The sequence below is a fragment of the Pinus tabuliformis genome, chromosome 1_2, assembly GCF_031772625.1.
Source record: "Pinus tabuliformis cultivar Carrire ecotype Pingquan chromosome 1_2, CPIR1, whole genome shotgun sequence".
In the NCBI taxonomy this organism is placed as follows: domain Eukaryota; kingdom Viridiplantae; phylum Streptophyta; class Pinopsida; order Pinales; family Pinaceae; genus Pinus; species Pinus tabuliformis.
Genome location: NC_142298.1, coordinates 100,213,787 through 100,229,453, shown reverse-complemented (window position 1 = coordinate 100,229,453; position 15,667 = coordinate 100,213,787). Strand labels below are relative to the sequence as shown.

Genomic DNA, 15,667 nt, shown 5'->3' with positions numbered 1-15,667 from the left:
AGGAGATTTCAAAGTTTTGAGTTTTGGGCCCAGAGTTTGTAGAGCAAATCTAAAAATATATATGCAAAACTTTTAGAAACAAATAGAAGATTTGCATTCCTTGTGGAAAAATACCCAAAATAAAAAATAAAAAAAAATTCGGCTAAATTGGAGTTCGGATGAGGGAGACATCGCTGACTTAAAATCAACTATTTTTCTAGAAAATTTCGTGACGGTAGGAAAGATGAAACATATTGGTGTGCTAGCCAAGAACCTGTATGCTCTTTAGGTTCAAGATGCATGCAAAGCCTTGAGGAGCAAGGCAAGGGCTAGATATTTGGTGGTTTAGAGGGAGAGTAAATTACCACTCAACATGCAGTGCCAGAAGAAGTCTCAGATGATTGTGGAGGAGCCACAATTGGTGCAACAGCTCCAGGAGGTTGTGGAGTAGCCACAACTGGGGAAGTTGAGAGGAGATCGAGTAGAGACATCTACTCATGTAGAGACCTCTAGTAGGGGGAAACTTCGAGCCAGGTGGGCTGAGGGATCATATGCAGACACATCTCCAGGTAGGAGGTGGGGTGATGTGGAGTGATCATCCCAAGGAGGAGGGGTAGGATCATTGAGGTATCCAATCTCTTTGATTCAACTTTGCTATGGGAGCCTCGATGAGGTGTAGCAGGATTGATTGATTGGGTAGAGACAAATGTGAATGGAGTGGCAAAGGGAGCTACAATGCAGGGAATCCCAGGATAGCACAGAGCTAGCAGGCTCCAGCAATGCGAGAGGCACACGTGTGTTGCACCAGTGTAGGGTAGCACAAAGAGGTGTGCAATGGTGCGAGACACATGGAGATGTTGCACTAGCATAGAGGTCAGAGAGCGAGCACTTGTCAGCAGTAGGTAGAGCTTCAACATCAGAGTATGTTTCTAGCCCAACAAAGAGGTCAGTTGGGAGTTTTTTTGTTTCGAGAGTTGCTAGAGCAACCACACTTGGTAGAAGTGTTGCATGCAGAATATTCCAGAGGTATAGGATCAGGTTCGAGAGGAAGCCTTTCTTGTTGAGAGGGAGTGTTGAAAATGGCAACAAGAAATGCTAAAAATAGAAGTGCTAAAAATAGAAGTTCTAAAAATAGCACTGTTAAAAATAGCAGTTTGGGTACCAGTGCTGGATTGGGCAACAGGGAATGAAAAATGGAAGTGCTAAAAATAGAAGTTCTATTTTTAGTAGTTCAGGATGGATTCCTATTTTAGTCAGTTCCTGGACTAAAAATAGGAAGTAAAATTCGAATTTGAACTTAACAACTATTTGAAAATAAATTAATTAATTCTCCATGAGTTAATTAGTTGAGAAAATTCAAACATGAATTCTATGTGAGGACATGGAACAGTTTATCTATTAATTGAGGAATTTATCCATTAGTTAAAGAGATAAGGATGAGTTCTAATATTGAGTTGTAATTAGCTGGCTCAGTTAACTGAGCCAAGTCCAGTTATAATTGATTTAAACAATTTGTTTAAATTAAGTAAGTTCAGTTAGTTAATGCATGCTAGCATATAACTACTGCACTTTAAATAACTGAAGATTCTCTCATGAATAACTCATGCATGTCAGTTCAGACAGAGACCCAGTTGAGATCAAAGAAGGGACAGTGTACTATCAGTTGGATGGATTTTTCCTATAAAGGAAAATCATCCAAGTAGAAGGATTAAGGTTCCTTAAGGATTGTGCAGTTTTACAGGGTGTGAGATCAGTGTGAGAGATCATTGTTACACTTGATAACATGATCACCCAAGAAAAACTGCGCAAGGAAATAGGAGGCTTGGAGGGTAGAGGAGAAGGCTTAGGTGAAGTCTTGATTTCCTGTGAGCATCCAGGAGGATTGCACTGAGAGCTGGCTAGCTGTGAGAGCTAAGGCTTTGTGTAATCTTGATCTATTTCCACCTTCATCTGTGAGGATTGTACTTAGAGCTGGCTAGCTGTGTGAGAGCTAAGGCTTTCTATAAATCCTATGTATGATAATACAGAGAGTGGGGTTTTAGGTTGAGGCTTTCCCAGGATTATATTTCTGTGTTATGTGTGATTGATTCCTTCTTATCAGTTATATGTGTTCTTATTGATGTTGCTCATGTTCGATTGAGTTTTTGCTAAATTGTTTGTAGAAGTAGATCAAGTGTTTTGCTTTAGTATATTGCATTACCAGGTGATCTACAGGTGGGAATTTCTACAGAGGATTCATTGTAACATGATGCCTTCAATATGTTAAAAAATAGTTTTCTTTATGAATGTTCATAAATTTATAGTACAAATCTTGGGGTTTTTAGGATTCTTTATGCATAAGGAAATTTGAACTAGGATAAGGGTTAGGGAATCTTCATTAGGGATCCAAGTGTGATCTTCAACAATCATCCATGTCATGACCTTCAATAGTGCTCATATTGACATCAATGACAATTATTGACCAACAATAGTTTGTTGTGGTATTTCGATTGATAGTGTTAGAGATTATAAGACCCTAACCTAGATTCTAGTGCCATGGAAAACACAACAAGAAGTATATGGGACAAGAATTCCCACTTTCTTTAACTATTTTTAGCATATGATTATGAATCTCCTTAATATTATTTGCAATTTTAGCAATGACACTATTAGATTTAATTGTGACTCTCTACTGGCATGAATAAATGAAACATGATGATGTGTATCAAGAATATATTTTGCCTCTGAAACACATGTTTTAAATCTAGCTAGATTCAAACCAAATCTTTTTAAAATTTCCTTGATCAACCCATATGGCACTCCTTTTCCATGAGATATTTGATGATGCTTATTTTCATGAAGTGAAACCAATTTATGTGTTAGATCTTTAATAGATTTATCACTTTTATTGATTATAATAGAAAATCCCTTCAGGAGTAAAAAATAGTTGTATATATGTAGGATTTAACTTATATTTTGCTACAACATTTACTTTCAATAGTCATTCCAGTGAGGATCTACATTTTACAACAACATTCATTGTGTTCAAATATATCTTCACTCTGTAGAATCCATACTCTATGTTATTGGCATGTAGCATAACATATGGAGGGCATGTCCAATAAGCAGTTTGTAGTCACAATGAGAGATTTTGTTCTATTCCAAACCATCAATAATATGGAGCAGCTACCAATGCATGCAAGAGAATATTCCAATATGAACATAGGAAAATTTAGAGGATGTTCCATGAGTGTTTTTTTCAATTGATAACTCCTTGGGTTGTTTACACTAATTAAGAGTAAAACATCTCTTTCATAAATGAACTCTGAAGAGGAATCATTTTCGTACTCAAACATAATCTCAATTAGTTAAAATTATAAGCCTTTCCAGACATAAGATGATATTTTACAAATACTGAATGTTGAAGCTTTGAATGTACAATAGATGAAAAGATTACAAGAAAAAGCTAGTTAACCAAGCCATTTCCATAAAAATGGGTTTCATAAAATCTTTGAGAGAGACCTTTTAATGGTTTTGCAAATGCAAGTGATAAAGATGTTTCCAATGTCTTTTATTAAAGTAATTATATGAAATGCAATTCCTACCATGTCGACGCCATTACCATGATTGCAAACTACCATGAAATGCTCATTAGAATTCAAATTTGGAGATACAAATTAGGGGATGAGGATCAAAGAAAAAATGGCTAGAATCTTCATTTGTACGATATGAAATCCATACTTGAATATTGCAATACATAACATGATAGTATGAAACTTCAAGGTGCATGTGTCAAGAAACAATTCTAGAAACCCTAATAGATTGAGAAGAATAAAAATCAAAATGAAGCAAAGGTGAGCATAGGAAATGTGCCTTGTGAAAACATGAGAAACCATAGACCTCAATGATAGCTAGCTCATCTAGGATTTAACCAACTCAAGACATAAAAATACCTATTAAAACCTTCAAAAGCAAAGGGGGGCCCATAATTTAAGTATATTGGATAAAATGTTTGGGGCAAGGGGTTGTAGTAGCTACAACACATTCCTTTGATTATTTCTTGTTTTTATAGTTAGATTTGGACTCCCATTATTGGGTGGAATCACTATGCTTCTATCACTAATGGTGGAGGTATTGGAGCCTCTAGATTCCCTTGTATAATTGAGGTCAGAGACATAAGTCTCTGGATTCCCTCATGTAATTGATGGTGGATACATAAGTCTCTAGATTCCCTCATATAATTGAGGGTGGATATATAAGTGTCTAGGTTCCCTCATATAATTGAGGGTGGAGACACACATCTATGGATTCCCTAATATCATTGATGTTGGAGGTGGAGGACCTATGGATTCCCTTGTTTGTATGGTCGGTGGAGGTTGGAGGCCTCTAGATTCCCTATTTCAGCTATTAGCATTGGTTCTATCCCTTGAACAAACCTCCTCAGGCTCTAGAATTTAGCTTGGGGGTGACTAACTACAAGAAAGGGCCACAATGAAGTCCAATTTGAGTATGGGTGGAGATTTGAAAGCCCAGACTCAGTCACCTAACTCATAATATAAGGTATATATTTACTCAAGCTATTCCAGTTTTACTACTATGCATATGCTAAATGTGTGGATTTAATGCCTATAATGATACTAGTTCAATATGTTCCTTTAACGATTATGATGTGATGAAGAGTGTGAATTCTTGTACTATGCTAAAGTTATGTGCTATGGATGAGGGTTGGTTCATTCCTGCAGGATTGATGTATCCTCGTTTACTTATGTTTCATTTGTTATGATTATAGGTCAACACAGGGTTGTTAATTGACTAGATTAATGATTAGGGATATGAATCTAGAATGAAAAATGTATTGAATATATTTTGAATACCTTCATTGTAGTGGAATTCTTCCTGTGTTAATATTGGGTTAATTTCATTTCACTAATTCTGTCCAATACAAGTGAGTTGACTGGTTTGAGTCATTTCAATGGGTCTTAGCCAGTTAAGGTAAGTCGATTGGTGTGGGTTGTCTTCGACTGATGTTGCGAGATCATGCTATGTTGATTGGTTGTAGTCGACTAGTTTTATTCCATTGGTTCTATGTCGAGAGATAAGTATATGTCCTAAGTATAAGAGATAGGTGAATCTTTGTGCTTATTTCATTACGTTGATGCACACAATTTTCTAGAATGAAATGCTTCTAAATTCCATCATATGCTCTATGTATGTGAGCTTTGGTGATTTGAAAGGAATGCATATTTATGTTGTGATTGGGTTATAGTTAAGTTCCTTGTGATTTTTTGAAGTGCACTTAGATGCATAGTTTTGTGTGTTTTCTAGGCATGTTATTGGCCCAAGATTTATTGTTGTCCTAGTGGCACTAGGGGTAGATTATTCATGTGCCTCAAACATATTTTTTTAATAGCATGAAAGCATTGAGCCATGAATTTCACAATAATGGATTTCAAAAAATATATATGAAGTCACAAGTTTCATATCTTGGCACATAGTTGAATCTTGAGTGGTTCCATCCACATAAATGTAGAAAGAAACACCAAAACTTTTTCATGTAAACGACCATAGAATAGGTTGAGAATCACTATGAAGGCCCCATGCCAGAAAAAAGGCAGACATATAGAGTCTTTGCTTCGATGGTCCAAGAACTGGTGAGATGACTATAGGTCAGGCTTAGGCTAGGTTAGGGTTGGGGTAGGCTAGGTTGGGGTTGGGGTAATTGGGGTCAGAAGCAAGTCAGCCCCATTATCTTAGTCAGGTAGAGTTGTTGGTTGAGAGGTTTTCTAGGTTAGAGGTCGGGGCTCCAGATGAAAATTACATAATGTTTCTCTTAACGGGTCGACTAATGACTATATGTGAAGAGAGACCTTTCCACATGAATATTCCATGGTGGAAGTGTTTCCATGCAGGCACCACATAATGTGCTACATGGGTGACATGCGTGGACCACTGCTGACGTGGTAAGGCTTTAATGGACTATCTTAAAATGGTCATATCTTTTGATCTGTAAGTCAGATCGAGATAAAATTTATATCATTGGAAAGGTTTCAATGAGATGAATGCAATGGTATTGTCTATTTTTGTTGTTGGGGAGTTCAAAAATGGTAAAAAAAATTATACCCCATCTCCATAATAGAACATTGGAGGTCAAGTCAACATAATAAAGGCACCAAAATTGGAGGTCATGTCAACATCCATGGGAAGGAAGCTTTTATATTAAAGGCACCAAAATTACAGAGCATGTGCACATTGTATACTATCTATTATGCATATCTTGAGAGTACACATTTATATAAGAAAAAGGGGAATATACATCTCGACAATGGTTCAAGAGACCATTCGTAATCTAGGAATGGTAACTAACTTTGCTGATACAATTTTGTCCCATGTAAAATATGGTGCCTAAATAAAGAGGCAACTTAAAAATTTACTCCAATCGAAAATAACTACTTCATCCTCAACCACATAAAGACTGTTATGTGCCAAGGAATCTCATGTGTGCTTCAGTTGGCTACATAACGATCCATGTGATAATTAGACAACATAGCATCCAACTCGAGGTCAGATTGAATCTATCCATAATGATTCGACTACAAATAAAATTAAATGTAGCATCTCCCACAATGGTATGCAAGTGGTTGCAGCATTGTGTACTATGCTTCTCGCCATATGCTAAATCTGGCATTTCTCCTCTCCATGTGGAAGATCTATGAGTTCTCCCAATATGAACATCATACCACCTATTTCTTAGCTAAGTTATTATTGCATTGTTGGTCCCTTGATTCAAAACATGGCACCTAGTAATAATTGATGGTTCTATGTATGTGATCACTTAAGTTAGCACCCCTTTTATTCCATACATACCTAATATATTAAAGCAACTCTTAAAACATCCTTTATTCTAGTCTAAAAATGATAATAAGATAAATATTAATATCAATCATACCTTGAGCTACTCTATATGCATATACAAGGCTTTATGATAATTTAAGATGGAAAATGGATGGTTTGATCAAAATAAAGCAGGGTAATTTCTTAGCAAAAATTCATAATTTCACAGCTCATCAGAAATGTAATTTTCATAAAATAAAATGTAGAAGAATTATGAGCATTTGATGCACGTATATTACTCCTTGTTGCATTTGTATTGCTAAGGAAATTAGATATGTTTTGTCTCAATATCCTAGTACAACTACATTTCCCCCCAAATCATTTCTAAGGTTCTTGAATACCATTACCACATATTTCATAGTTGTTCATTTATTGGGTGATTTTTTTGAGAAGGAAAACAAACTCATAGCAAAGAAGGTATTTGTATACATTATTTTCTTCAAATTCATCTCCATCCACCTCACTAAAAACTTTTAAGTGAAATACTTCCTTCACTATGTTTTTAAACACTAGCATCACTCGTACAAGTTTACTTCTCCAAAAAACATGTCACTATTTGGTTGCTTCCTAGTAAGCATTCCCAATAACAAAATGTAAAATATGTCACTTAATCCATACTCTGCATTGAAGTTAAAATTCACTAAATTTTACTTGACTAATGTGTAAAAAATTGTTGATGATATAAAAAAAAAAAAAAAAAAAAAAAAAAAAAAAAAAAAAAAAAAAAAAAAAAAAACTAATGTTCTAAAATGTTGTATTTGGGACAGTTTATCCCATGGATATTTTCAAAGTAAGCATTGAAATGTGTTAGTAGGGTTTGCATCAATTAATTTTGCAATACCAAATTCTATTATATGGCCCAACATGTCTTCATCCAAAATAACATTATTGGGTTTTAAATAACAATGCATTACTTGAACAAAAGAATCATGATGAAAGTATTCCATGGAATGGGCCACATCTGCGACGATATCTATTTTTTTTTCAATGTCAGTTCACATACATCTTCATCATTATTATCATCTCTACAAATGCTTCTCCAAGATTATGCTAGACATAGATCAGAACACTAATATTTAAAATGGAGGTTGGAACATGAAGTTATGATTCTCACTAGATTTCAATTTTAAACCTTTTGTAGAACATTACATTCTAATCGAGGACTATTGTTAATGAAATAGACAAGTTACTTATGGTTGAATTTAAAATATTAATCCATTCATTTGAGCTCTAAAGATAATGCAATTAATTGCATATGGCTTTTTCTGAGAGAGAATTTTATTTTGTAGATATGAATATTGATATAATGGATAATGATAATAATAAATCACATTAAGATATAGATGAATTTCAACTAGTTAATAAAGTGTTATTAAAGCATTTAAGTTTTAGATTAATAATCACAAATAGATAGTAAACGTTAACAAAAGTTTAGTCAAACAATTAAAAATAATATTAAAAGTATAATTAAACTCCAACATAATTCATAAAATCAATTCATTACGCTAAAAAATGTGTTGATAAGTTATAAATAACTTTTTTTATAATTATATCCTTTCATATATAAACAAATAAATAATGGAATTAATTTTTAGAGAATTAAAAAGGTTAATATTATGAATGGCTAATAAAATAAACCAATTTACAATTGCAATTCACATAATATTGTGTCACAAAAACATGTAGTGGAGAATTAGAGAGAAGGGAAAAATGAGAGAAACGACATGTTTTGGCATCGTGAAGAAGATGTAGTACCGTGGAGCAACTCAAACTTGCGATGGGTGTAAAAGCAGAGGGGGAAAAAATGACATGGCATCAATAATATTGAAAATATTATTTAAGAATAAAGATAGGCATTTTAATCTCGTTAAAAAGTCTTCCAGCCTTGCTAAGAAAATTTGTTTTCGATGTTTTCGTTCAAATATTGAAAATATTATTTAATAATAAATATAGGCATTTTAATCTCACAACTTTAATTAATCAAAAAGTTTTCCATCCTTGATGAGAAAATTTGTTTCTGATGTTTTCGTTCAGATATTAAAAATATTATTTAATAATAAATATAGACATTTTAATCTCACAACTTTCGTTAGTCAAAAAGTCAAAGTTTTGTAAAAATGATTTACCATTCAACACAAATTATAATTTTTTGATATTAAAAATAAGCATATAATCGGTGTCTCACCAATATGCAAACCAAACACTATAATGTAATCTTTCATCACTCATTACTGTACTCTATTTAATAATAGAAGTTGCTTTAATTTAATCAAACTCGATTAATAAATTAATATAATAATGAGTTGATAAAAAGTTTTTTTTGAAAACCTTTTCGTTCCATATTTTTGCATGAAAGAAATTTATTATTTTAGAAGAGAGGCAAACTTAACAAAGATTTCGCGACTTTTACTAATTTTGTAAACTTTCTTGCGTTAATTACGGTACTGTGGTATTGCGCTAATTTTGGTACTGTGGAGTTGAGTTGTTTTATAATTGGATGGATTAAAAGTCATGTTATGTAATTTATATTCTACTCAATTTATTTTGTAAAGATTCTCAATAAAATATAAATAAAAAGATTTGAATATATTAAATATCAAAAGATTATAATAAGGAGTTGTTTTTAGTGTGATTTTTGATTTTCTGTTGCGAAAATCTGGTCGAAAATTTTGAGGTGAAATTTTGAATTGTGTTATTTAAAATGATTTTTTGGACTGTATATATGGATTCAACACCCTGAAATAATATATTAATGTTAATTTAATTTGTATCCATGTTATTATTATATATAATAATGATGATGTAACTAATTATTATCTATTTATATTAATTTTGAATAATTGAATTTTAAGAAAATTCAAAAACATATTTAATACGTAAGTTATTTTAACATTTTGTGTTTATGATTAATAAGTTTGCAGAGATTTTTGTGACTTTTTCTTTAGTTTTCAAAAATTAAGAATTTATGCAAATGAATGCTATTACCAATATTCTTATATCTTAGTACCTATGGTATTGTAATGAGATATTTGTATATATAGGGGTGTGAGTAAAATGTATGAAGATTTTCATGGTGATAATAAAAATTTATTAAACTTTTGGTGTGAGTGAAATGTATGAAGGTTTTCATGGTGGTAATAAAAATTTACTAAACCCTTTCCCGATGGTTTTTTCCCAAAATGGGGTTTTCCAAGTAAACCCCATTGTGCCTGAGTAATTTTTTTTATATTAAATCTTGTTTTCTCTATGGGGAATATTTTATTGTTCAATTATGGAGGACATATTGATTTTAAAGGATCAATATTTGTCTGTTGAGGGAGTAGCAAAGAAGTCCTCATCCATGATGGACGAATAATGGAATAAGTTGGACAGAAAAGCCATCACCACAATCTGTCAATATTTGCCAAAGAGCATATATTTTAACGTTGCTGGATAGAAGACAACAAAAAGATTATGGAAAACGTTTCATGATCTATATGAGAAGAACACGACATCGAACAAAGTCTTCTTAATGAAGAAGTTGTGCAATCTCAAGATGAAGGAAGGCGCTTCAGTGGGGGAGAATTTGAACAAGTTTACTATAATCACAAGTTAGCTTTCCTTTCTCAAAATTATTTTGGATGACGATATTAGAGCCATCTTATTATTGTGCTCTATGTCGGATAGGGAGAATTTAATAGTAGTTATCAACACTTCAACACCCTCCACGGACCCTGAAGTGTGCTGAAGTTTGATGACGTCAGTAGCAGTTTAATGAATGAGGAGTTGTGTCCCAAATCAATTGCGGAAAACCAGGGAGAAGAAGCTCTTGTATTAGCTGATCGTGGAAGGAAATTTGAACGTGGTAGATGAGAATTAAAAATCAAGAGGTAGATCGAAAATAAGAACAAGAAGGCTCACTTGTTTTCAATGTGGAAGAGTGGGACACAAGAAAAAGGATGGTTGGTTTTGGAAGAAGGAAAAAAAGGAGCATAAGGAACATAAATCAATCAACACAAATAAAAATCAAGAAATACAAAGGAAGGTGAGAAGAAGAAGAAGAAGAAGAAGAAGAAGTTTATTATTTCAGTAGAAGAAGTTTGTTTATATATTTCTAGCAGTAGCATTGATTGGGTACTGGACTCAGGAGCATCTAACCATGTGACCCCTTGTAAAAATAATTTTGTTACATACGAAGAAATTGATCATGGTAGATAAAATTTAGGAAATAATCATTTTTGTAATATTGTTGGAGTGGGAGATGTCTGAATCAAGACAAATGATGGATAAGTTATCTTGATGAAATAGCTTAGGCATGTCCTCAGAGATGTGTATGAGTTTGTTCTCTATGGGACGATTGGATGATGCAGGCTACTTCACAACCTTTGGGAAAGGTGGCTAGAAAATTACTAAAGGGTAATTGGTGTTGGCTAAAGGATCCAAGACAAGAACCTTGTATGCAATAAGGGAAACAATAGAGATATCGGATGTAGTTGTTGTTGCAAAAGAAGAAAAATCGGTGGAGTTATGGCATAAGCACTTGGGCCACATGAGTGAAAAGGGACTAAAAGTTTTTGTTGGTAAAAATATAGTTATAGGTTTGAAATCCTATGAACTTGATCTTTGTGAATATTGTATTTGCGGTAGGAAAAGAAGGGCTTCTTTTATGAGAGGTGGTCATGAAAGGAAAATAAATTTGTTAGAAATAGTGCACTCTGATGTGTTTGGGCCGCTGAATCTTAAGTCTTTAGGAGGAGCCTCATATTTTGTTACATTCATAAATGATGAATCCAAGAAGGTTTGGGCCTACCCTATGAAAATTAAAGGTGATTTATTTGAGATATTTTAGAAATTTCATGTTGTTGTTAAAAGGGAGACTAATAAATTTCTCAAACGTTTGAGAACTGATAATGGTGGGGAGTGTTGCTATAATGCATTCAAGAATTATTGTAATAGGTTTGCCATTAAACATGAGAAGATTATGCTTGGTACTCCACAACAAAGTGGTATTGAAGAAAGGATGAATCACACTATTATGGAGAATGTGAGGAGTATGTTGTCAAATTCCAAATTCGAAAATCATTTTTGGGTAGAAGTAAGGACAACTTGTTACCTCATCAATCACTCATCTTCTACAGTCCTAAACGATGGTATTTGTGAAGAAGTTTGGACAGGTAGAAAGGTAGATTATTCTCACCTATTATTAGCACCTGACCATATATTGTGATGAACCAAATATTTCTTTCAACCAATCACCCCTGTGCCATATTCTAAGCATGAATGTGGGACTTACAACAAAACCCACCAAGGCTTCCTCAGGATTTATCATGTATCCTGCCAAGGGATTCCTAGGTCCAAACAATAAACATACATTATAAGATTTATTGTAATCCCACCATATACTAGTCAAGGGATCACTAGGCCTAACCAAGCATGGATGCCTCTGGATCTCTCCACCTAAACCGTGAGGATTTTTCCATCTCTACCCTCTAGGTTTTACCATGTATCACGCCATTACTAGTAAAGGGATTCCTAGGCCCAAAGAAAGCATTCAAAATTAGGTTTTATCATGTATCCCACCATTACCAGTCAAGGTATTCCTAGGCCTTGTGATTTCCTAAGACCAACCCACTCAATTTTGAAACCATTCGAAAATCTAGCTTAACCACGTAAGAAAAACCCCATCATACCATGATTATCTGGAAATGGCAAGGCAATGTTGAAAACCATTGTCACACCTAAAAAACCCATTCCCATGACAACAAGAGAACCAAGAACACACATGCATGTACCATGCATGCCAGAACTAGCAAGAAAATCATAAATGCAACTTGATACGTGGAAGTAATCCCATTGTAGCCGCTTGCTCTTGCTCTTCCTTGCTTGATCTTTGCTTCCCTATGCTTTCTTGTTCTTCATTTTCCTTCCTTCTTCCAATGCTAGAGTTCTCCAAGAATACTCTAAGTGTATGAGAGAATGAGAGAATAGAGAGAATAAAGAGAATAGGGAGAGAGTTCTAAAACTAAGTTGACAAAAATGTTGTGAATTGATCCTCAAAATCCTTTTTATTAATGAGGCCTCTATTTTATTCAATTTCCATTATTTTTCCTTCATTTTCTTCCTCACATGCAATATGTGACCTTTCACCTTCCTTTTCTCTTATTTTCCATTATTCTCATGAACAAAATGTCAATTAATGCCTCTTTCCTTTCCGAAGACTTTTCCAATTTCCTTAGCCATAATAAACCAAATGAACACCCAGACTAGCATGCTTTTCCCAACATTCATCTTGGAATGCGTGTCCTTGTTAGCCTCACTCTCTTAAAAATCAATAATAAATCCAAATATTAAATTAAATAAATAAAATCATGAGAATTCCTCAAACTAAGGATTCTATTTTGGATGAGAGATTCTCTCCAACTAGCTCTCCTAAATTAGTGTGTAAGTTGAGAAATTGTCTCAACCAAGTGAGTCTAAGATAGACGCACTATCTTAAGACCACTTGCTAATGTATTTAAATGTATTATGAAATTATTTGAATAAAAAGATAGATATACATGAGCAGGAGAGACCACATGAGGCTCTATGCCTTTTTTGCCAGTTTGTCTTGTGTGTGTTGTTGGTTTGATTATTGTGTGTGTTTAATATGGCTGAGTGGTTTCAACATGTGGTATTAGAGCGAATGGAGATCTTGGATTTAAATCTGAAACATTGTGGAACTATTGTGTAAGGACTATGTGTGAAGATGCAGGGATGGATGCCATGGATTGATTAATTGATTGAAATAGCAGCAACATCACAACAAAGGGCAAGCAAATCCAGTCTCTGCACTTATCAAGTCTACCCATTTTCCATTTTTTTTTTCAGATTGACCTAGACAGGACTCAGCCTCGGGACCTCCAAGTCAGATCGATCTCCATTTTCCTGCGGGGTTCTTGATCGGGGTGGTGCGCAGATCACGTGGAATTTGAATGGCAGGTGCTGGCTCAATTTTCTCTTGAGAAACCACAACATTATTTATAGAAACCGACCGCTGAATGCCCACACCGATAGCCAAATGCACAAATTGAATCCCTCAAGCAACAGGGGGGTGTAAACTCCCTGGGGTCTGTTGGTGAATAAAAAGGGCCGAGGCTATTGTGAAGGCTCTGATTATGGAGATTGAGCTAGAGAGTCACCACAACCTGAGCACTGTGAAGCGCCCTTGGTGAAGCCATCATTGTGCAGTTGTGGTTTCGTGGGCCTACTTCGACGAAGAACAAGTTTTAGGCCATTTCCCGTAGAGAAAATTATTCTATTTGACGTGTTTGATGTCTTCACGATCTTCACACTGACTTTGCAGTATGCAGCGTATTATGTGTTGTATGGAGGAGGCTGGTCGTCAATGCTGGTGAACTTCCATTGGTTGGAAACAAGGCTCCTGATTTTGAAGCAGAGGCTGTTTTTGATCAAGAGTTCATCAAGGTCAAGTTATCTGAATACATTGGGAAAAAATATGTTATTCTATTTTTCTATCCTTTGGACTTCACTTTTGTTTGCCCCATAGAAATCACTGCTTTTAGTGACAGATATTCAAAGTTTGAGAAGTTGAACACTGAAATTCTTGGTGTTTCTATTGATAGTGTGTTTTCTCACCTTGCTTGGGTTCAAACTGATAGGAAAGATAGTGGTCTTGGTGATTTGAAATATCCTCTGATATCTGATGTTACGAAGGGTATTGCAAAAGCCTACAATGTTTTGATTGCAGATCAGGGAATAACATTACGCGGACTCTTTATTATTGACAAGGAGGGTATGATTCAACACTCCACAATCAACAATCTAGCCATTGGTCGTAGTGTGGATGAAACGTTGCGTACATTAAAAGCTCTTCAATATGTTCAGGATAACCCCGATGAAGTTTGCCCAGCTGGGTGGAAGCCAGGAGACAAATCAATGAAGCCAGATCCCAAATTGAGTAAAGAATACTTTGAAGCTATCTGAAAATCAGGATGAAAATTAAATATAGCGTTGGTCCATAGCACTGCATTGTGGTCCAAGTGAAGGTTTACTCGGGATATTAAAGAATAAGGCATTCAATTTTGATTATTTTCTTGATATGTAGTTATTTTCATGTCGCCTACATTAAAGGCATGACTACGAAGATCAATGTTTTTCAAGTTTGGTCAGTTATTAACTGAAGCTGGCATTTGCACGCTGTTTGTGCCATTTTTAGTAGTTCAAACGATTAACTAAAGACAAATAAGAAAAATACTAGTTGGCTCACATCATTCGACCATGCAAAGGTGAATTAAACGGGAATTCCGTAGAATCGATGCATGCAATTGCGATTTCACATGTGGCTATAGTTTTCTGTACAAGACAAGTTGCTTGGCTTTAGTTTGCATTCATTTTTTTTTTACAAATCCTTTTAAACATTTTTGGATAAGGTATGCTTTTAATTTGTAATATTTTTATTTTGGAGTGATAAGGTGAAAGTATTTTGAATTTTGGAGCGATAAGGTGTGACTTAAAAATCTTTGGAGTGATAAGTGAAGATTTTTTGTTGTATTTTGAAGAAAGCTTTAGTTTTAGCAAATTGAGTAAGTGTACATATATTTTTGAAGACAAGTTGCTTCAAGGGGCTGTGGGAGCGTAGCATTCTCATTGTTTGCAAAATTTCATTCATGATGTTGTGAAGGTGAAGGTTGATGTAATTCACTATTTAATAAAGACATTTTTTTGTGGTGTTTGTGTCCTAGATCCACCCGAAATTGAATAAGGGGATCATTAGGTACACACTGTGTAATGAATGAATGTGCATGGCTTGTGTTCAAGTTATCTCTTTGTATTATGCTTA

At 34.5% G+C, this 15,667-nt stretch overlaps 1 pseudogene; it reads left to right on the top strand.

Annotated features, from left to right (window-relative positions):
- The window catches only part of LOC149204678 (2-Cys peroxiredoxin BAS1, chloroplastic pseudogene), a 45,027-nt pseudogene extending 30,057 nt beyond the window's left edge, over nt 1-14,970 (top strand).
- The last annotated feature ends 697 nt before the right edge of the window (nt 14,971-15,667 follow it).